The following is a 6,357-nucleotide window of genomic DNA, read 5'->3' as shown; positions in this document are numbered from 1 at the left end:
AAATGGCTTTTTGCCCATCGCATATGCGTTCCTTTTCCATATGTGCCTTTCTTCACTATTTTATGTATCGATATGACTTAAGATGTGGCCAAGCTGGATTGCCTGGCTCTTGTGTTTATGCCCTGCGTTCCCGTTAATTCGGCTAGGGCATAAGGGGAGCACCTCTGCGATTGTTACTGCCGGTAAGCCGGATGTGTACCTCAGACTGGGTGGAGCCGAAAGCTAGTTTCCTTAAGGGAATATTCGATCAGTGAACAAAGGATGTATTTGCTGGTTACAAAAAAAACCCCGAAGCTTTTTATCCTGCACCATAGTTCGTAGTCCGCACATGTGTATTGACACATGCATACCCAGGGAAAGGAACCCCTAACGGAACTATTCTCCCTAGAAGATGTTTCTTGCTATCCATGCAATATAACATAACTAGTTGGGTACTTGTCTGTTCAAGCACTTATGACCCCTATGCCTGGTCTCCATGCATACCCCGGTTCTTGTATAACTGAGCGGGTATTCGGACACACCCCATACTATAGGGTCCGGGGGCTGAAGCGAAAAGGTCCGCCACAACAACTGATTTCAATCCGGCTAGGGGCTGTTTATGCTAATTAAATTACAAAGTCACTGAGACTGACTATACTCCTCCTCTATACCATCTAACAGGCTATCTAGCCTACAATCTTGCTGAGAACACTTAGCGGCTAGCGCTACCTGGTCATATACCAGACTCACGGGAATTTCTTGCCCATCCGGCCCCGCCGGTCCTACTTCGGCCATATGGTTCGGGTCCAGCTTGGTGTAGCTCGTATTCACCATTGCCCAGGCTTCTCTTGCTCCTTGTCGGCATGATGATATCTTCCATAGACGGAAGAGCCGCCGGGCTCCTTGAAGTGGGTCCGCAAGCTCCCCCATGCCATTCGGCAGGAGGCTCGATGGCCACAAGGCCTGAGCAACGCCGTGCATCACCCGCCGAGCACGCTCGTGCAACTGCGAAAGTTCTCGCAGAAAATCACCTGCAGATGAGTGCATCTCCTCTTCAGGGCGACCCGTTAACATTCTTGTAGGCAAAATTTTTCATTGAGACTTCCTCGCCGAACTATCACACAGTTCGCTTGAGCTCTTACCATAAATGCCGCGTCGAAGCTTTTTGTTCTCCTTCACGGAGTCCGCCAGTTGAGCGCGAATGTCCTTTAATTCCACGTCCAGACGGATATTGGCATCTCGTAGCTTATTCTTCTCTCGAGTCACCTGCGTAAGAACGCGCTCGCCTGCCTTTAGCTGCCATTGGAGATGTGAATCGTCACCCATTACGCCCTCCGGATTCACCCCGGGATTGTCTGCAGAATCTTCTATTACACTAACCGCACCAGCCATTTACTAACTGATACGTCTGCGTATAATAAAAACAATTATTACTAGAGGGGGCCCTTTGGGATCCCTCTAACCTGGCCACCGCATCAATCAACTGGGCTTTGCATGCCTCCAGCTCCCGCGCCAATTGTTTGTTCTTGTCCACAAGGACCTGTGCATATATTGATCCTTCAAACAGTTGTCCCAACTATTCCAAGTCTCAGGAGCTACTACTATACATACTTATCAAAATTTCTTACCCGTATGTCTTTGGTATACTGGTTTGTCGCTTGAGCAAGCCCGCCTCAAGCAGCTCGAACATACGCGTACGCCGAATTGAAGGCATTAAAAGCCTCTTCGGAAAAGATGTTGTTCCGAAGCACGGCCCTCCGGCGCCGGTGATTCATGGCGCTCTCCACTTCGGAGTTCGTGGCCGAACACATATACGCATCCTCCGTCGGGGGGCTATGCGGTGTTGGCCCCGTGTCCGCCTCCGCTCCCAAAGCCGGTTCTGGAACCCGGCTGGTGGAGGCGTGATTGGTGGGGTCCCCGGATATAGTCCGGTTATTCCTCTTCCTGCCAGACACAAAGGGTGCGGTCATATTTCAAACTCTGTAAATTGCAGGGCAGGTCATTACTTTACCTCTGTAGTGGTGTGTCAACCCTCACCGCCTTCCTCTTGAGCCTGCCCGATCCGGACGCCCGTGGTTGATGAGTCCCTAGGGGCTCGGCCCTTCGCTCCGGCCGTCATTTCTGCAAATAGAACGACGCCTCAATGGTAAATTACAATACCTGGGGGGAATCCTCTTCGGAGGATAGGGCTTTTTAGCCCAGCTTACACGCGATGCGGGGAGCAGTCCGGGGTAGTCGGCCGTAATGGCCACTAGGGCGCCATCCCAGCTTGCCTGATAAAATACCCCGTTGACAAGCTCCACTGTAATATCCGGGTCTACCTTGAGTCCCAGATCTAGGGCCCTTCCAGGGTCCTATGGTTGCGGGGAGGGGCTGAAGATTCCCTCTATGGCCCTCCTCAGTTCCTGCTTAGAAGTATTGATGCACGTAATCTCAGCGGAAGGATGCTAGAGTAAGCAAAGCTGGGAAAAGAATGGCAACTTACCCACTCTGGGGGGGTTGTACATGGAGAATCCGTCCCGCGTTTTTATGCGGAGGAATTCCTCCTCTTCCCCTTTGTACAAATCGGACAATATCCTCGCCAAAGCAGTAGCGGAATCCGGACCCTTACAACCGCAACGGGTGGCGTCGTCTTCCCCGTTGAAATGCCACATGGGCTTCCCCCGATATTGGAGCGGTTGCACTCCTCGCCTTATGCATGTCGCCATGACCTCGACTATCGTCAGTCCGGATTTGGCCAACGACATTATCCTGTTCATCAGGAGGTATACCTCCTTTGTGGCCTCTTCTTGAGGGCCCCGGGGGCGCCAGCTTAAGCGTGCCCTCGGCGGGGCGTTGCTGAACTTGGGGAGACCTATCCGGACTAGATCCGGAAGGGAAACGTCATTTATATAGAACCACTTTGAAGGCCAGTTTTCTGGTGCCTTCTTAGGAGTGCTGGACAGGTATCCGGTTTCGGTGATGCCCCATACTTCGGCCCCGCCCACTTGACATAGGGACTCTCCCTGGGTGCGGGGGACAAGGCATAACAACTTCCTCCATAATCTGAAGTGTGGTTCGCAGCCTAAAAACAGCTCGCAAAGGGCGACATACCCCGCTATGTGCAGAATAGAGGCTGGGGTAAGATTGTGTAACTGGAGGCCATAAAACTCCAGGAGCCCGCGAATAAACGGGTGGATAGGAAACCTGACGCCCCTCAGCAGATGCGAGATGAGGCATATCCACCTGTCCAGAGATGGGTTAGGAGATCCCTCAGCCTGTTCCCCTCCGTCATAAGTGGCTATTCCAGCTCGAACGGAGACCATGAATGCTGGCGGGAGAAACCCTTGGGTCTGTAGCTTTACCAAACGGCTGTGAGGAACTGAGCACTCTCCCCAATCCCCCGACTTCGAGCGAGGGGGCAAGCAGAAGAGTTGCGGCGACCAGCCATGCTGGGATGGTTTTTTGCGGAGCGCTCTAGGATGCTAGCTCGAGGGAGAAGAGTGAGGCTTGGATCTGAGAATCCCTGCCCCTTCAAATAGACGGTTGGCCCGGAGGATCGAGGGTGGAAAATGCAAAAATGACTCGACTCCTCGCATTGGCTCGACACGTGGAGATGGTCATTACTAAGGTGCTGAAGACAAGGAGCACAACATTGATTGGAGGTCAAACATAATTCGTCGTAACATGTACTTTGGAGTATTCAGAGAAGGAACACGCCTTGCAATGCCGAAGACAATACTGCGCGCCGGACTCATCGTCATTGAAGCCTGGTTCAGGGGCTACTGATGGAGTCCTGGATTAGGGGTATCCGGACAACCGGACTGTGTACAACGTCCGGACTATTGAAGCGTGAAGATACAAGACTCAAGACTTCGGCCCGTGTCCGGATGGGACTCTCCTTTGCGTGGGAGGCAAGCTTGGCGATCCGGATATTATCTTTCCTTCCTTGTAACCGACTCCATGTAAACCCTAGCCCTCTCCGGTGTCTATATAAACCAGAGAGGTTGGTCCTTAGAAGGCCGATCACAATTACATTCATACCATCATAGGATAGCTTTTAGGGTTTAGCCTCTACGATCTCGTGGTAGATCTACTCTTGTACTACCCATATCATGAATATTAATCAAGCAGGAAGTAGGGTTTTACCTCCATCGAGAGGGCCTGAACCTGGGTAAACATCTGTGTCCCTTGCTTCCTGTTACCATCAGCCTTGACGCACAGATCGGGACCCCCTACCCGAGATCCGCCGGTTTTCACACCGACAATGACCATAAAAGATATTACTCATATAAATAGAACAACCATTATTCTCAGATTTAAATGAATAACCGTCTCTCATCAAACAAGATCTAGATATAATGTTCATGCTCAACGCTGGCACCAAATAACAATTATTTAGGTCTAAAACTAATCCCGAAGGTAGATGTAGAGGTAGCATGCCGACCACGATCACATCGACTTTGGAACCATTTCCCACGCACATCATCACCTCGCCCTTAGCCACTGTCCGCTTAATCCGTAGTCCCTATTTCGAGTTGCAAATATTAGCAACAGAACCAGTATCAAATACACAGGTGCTACTACAAGCTCTGGTAAGGTACACATCAATAACATGTATATCACATATACCTTTGTTCACCTTGCCATCCTTCTTATCCGCCAAATACTTGGGGCAGTTCCGCTTCTAGTGACCAGTCTGCTTGCAGTAGAAGCACTCAGTCTTAGGCTTAGGTCCATACTTGGGTTTCTTCTCTTGAGCAGCAACTTGTTTGCTGTTCTTCTTCAAGTACCCCTTCTTTTTCCTTTTGCCCTTTTTTCTTGAAACTGGTGGTCTTATTGACTTTCAACACTTGATGCTCCTTCTTGATTTCTACCTTTGCAGCCTTTAGCATTGCGAAGAGCTCGGGAATTGTCTTATCCATCCCTTGCATATTATAGTTCATCACGAAGCTCTTGTAGCTTCCTGGTAGTGATTGAAGAATTCTGTCAATGACGCTATCATCCGAAAGATTAACTCCCAGTTGAATCAAGTGATTGTTATACCCAGACATTCTAAGTATATGCTCACTGACAGAACTATTCTCATCCATCTTGCAGTTGTAGAACTTATTGGAAACTTCATATCTCTCAATCCTGGCATTTGCTTGAAATATTAACTTCAACTCCTGGAACATCTCATATGCTCCATGACGTTCAAAACGTTGTTGAAGTCCCGGTTCTAAGCCGTAAAGCATGGGACACTGAACTATCGAGTAGTCATCAACTTTGCTCTGCCAGACGTTCATAACATCTGGTGTTGCTCATGCAGCAGGTTTGGCACCTAGCAGTGCTTCTAGGACGTAATTCTTCTGTGCAGCAATGAGGATAATCCTCAAGTTACAGACCCAGTCCGTGTAATTGCTACCATCATCTTTCAATTTTCCTTTCTCAAGGAACGCATTAAAATTCAACGGAACAACAGCACGGGCCATCTATCTACAACAAACATAGACAAGTAAAATACTATCAGGTACTAAGTTCATGATATATTTAAGTTCAATTAATCATATTACTTAAGGACTCCCACTTAGATAGATATCCCTTTAATAATCTAAGTGATCACGTGATCCAAATCAACTAAACATAACTGATCATCACGTGAAATGGAGTAGTTTTAAATGGTGAACATCACTATGTTGATCATATCTACAATATGATTCACGCTCGACCTTTCGATCTTAGTGTTCCGAGTCCATATCTGTATATGCTAGGCTCGTCAAGTTTAACCTGAGTATTCTACATATGCAAAACTGGCTTGCACCCGTTGTAGATGGACGTAGAGCTTATCACACCCGATCATCACGTGCTGTCTGGGCACGACGAACTTTCGCAACGGTGCATACTCACGGAGAACACTTTTATCTTGAAATTTAGTGAGAGATCATCTTATAACACTACTAGGGAAAACCTTATACACAGAATGTTACCAGTAGCGTTGTACAAAATCATACGCTACTGCTAATTAGTAGCAGCACGCGTAAATAAACCGCGCTACTGCTATGACTTTAGCAGTAGCGCGTAATAGCAAAAAGCACTGCTGGTTTGTTTGAACTGGGCGCACATGGCTAGCCCAACCTAGCAGTAGCGCGTATAATGGCCCAGCGCTACTGCTACTCTCCTTAGCTGTAGCGCGCTTACGTGTAAGGCGCTACTGCTAACGGAAATAAAATAAAGTTAAAAAACAAGTAGAAAAGTAAATGAAAATGAAAGAAATAGAAAAAGGAGAAGGAAAAAATAAAATGTAAAGAAAAATAAAAGAAAAAGGGAAAAAAGGAGAAAGGAATAGCAGTAGCGGGTCTCAGGAAACGCGTTGTAGCTAACTTAGCTATAGCGCATTTTCGGAAACGCGCTACCGTT

This window comes from Triticum dicoccoides, chromosome 2B (genome assembly GCF_002162155.2).
Source record: "Triticum dicoccoides isolate Atlit2015 ecotype Zavitan chromosome 2B, WEW_v2.0, whole genome shotgun sequence".
NCBI lineage: Eukaryota > Viridiplantae > Streptophyta > Magnoliopsida > Poales > Poaceae > Triticum > Triticum dicoccoides.
Note: the sequence above shows the minus strand (reverse complement) of the source record.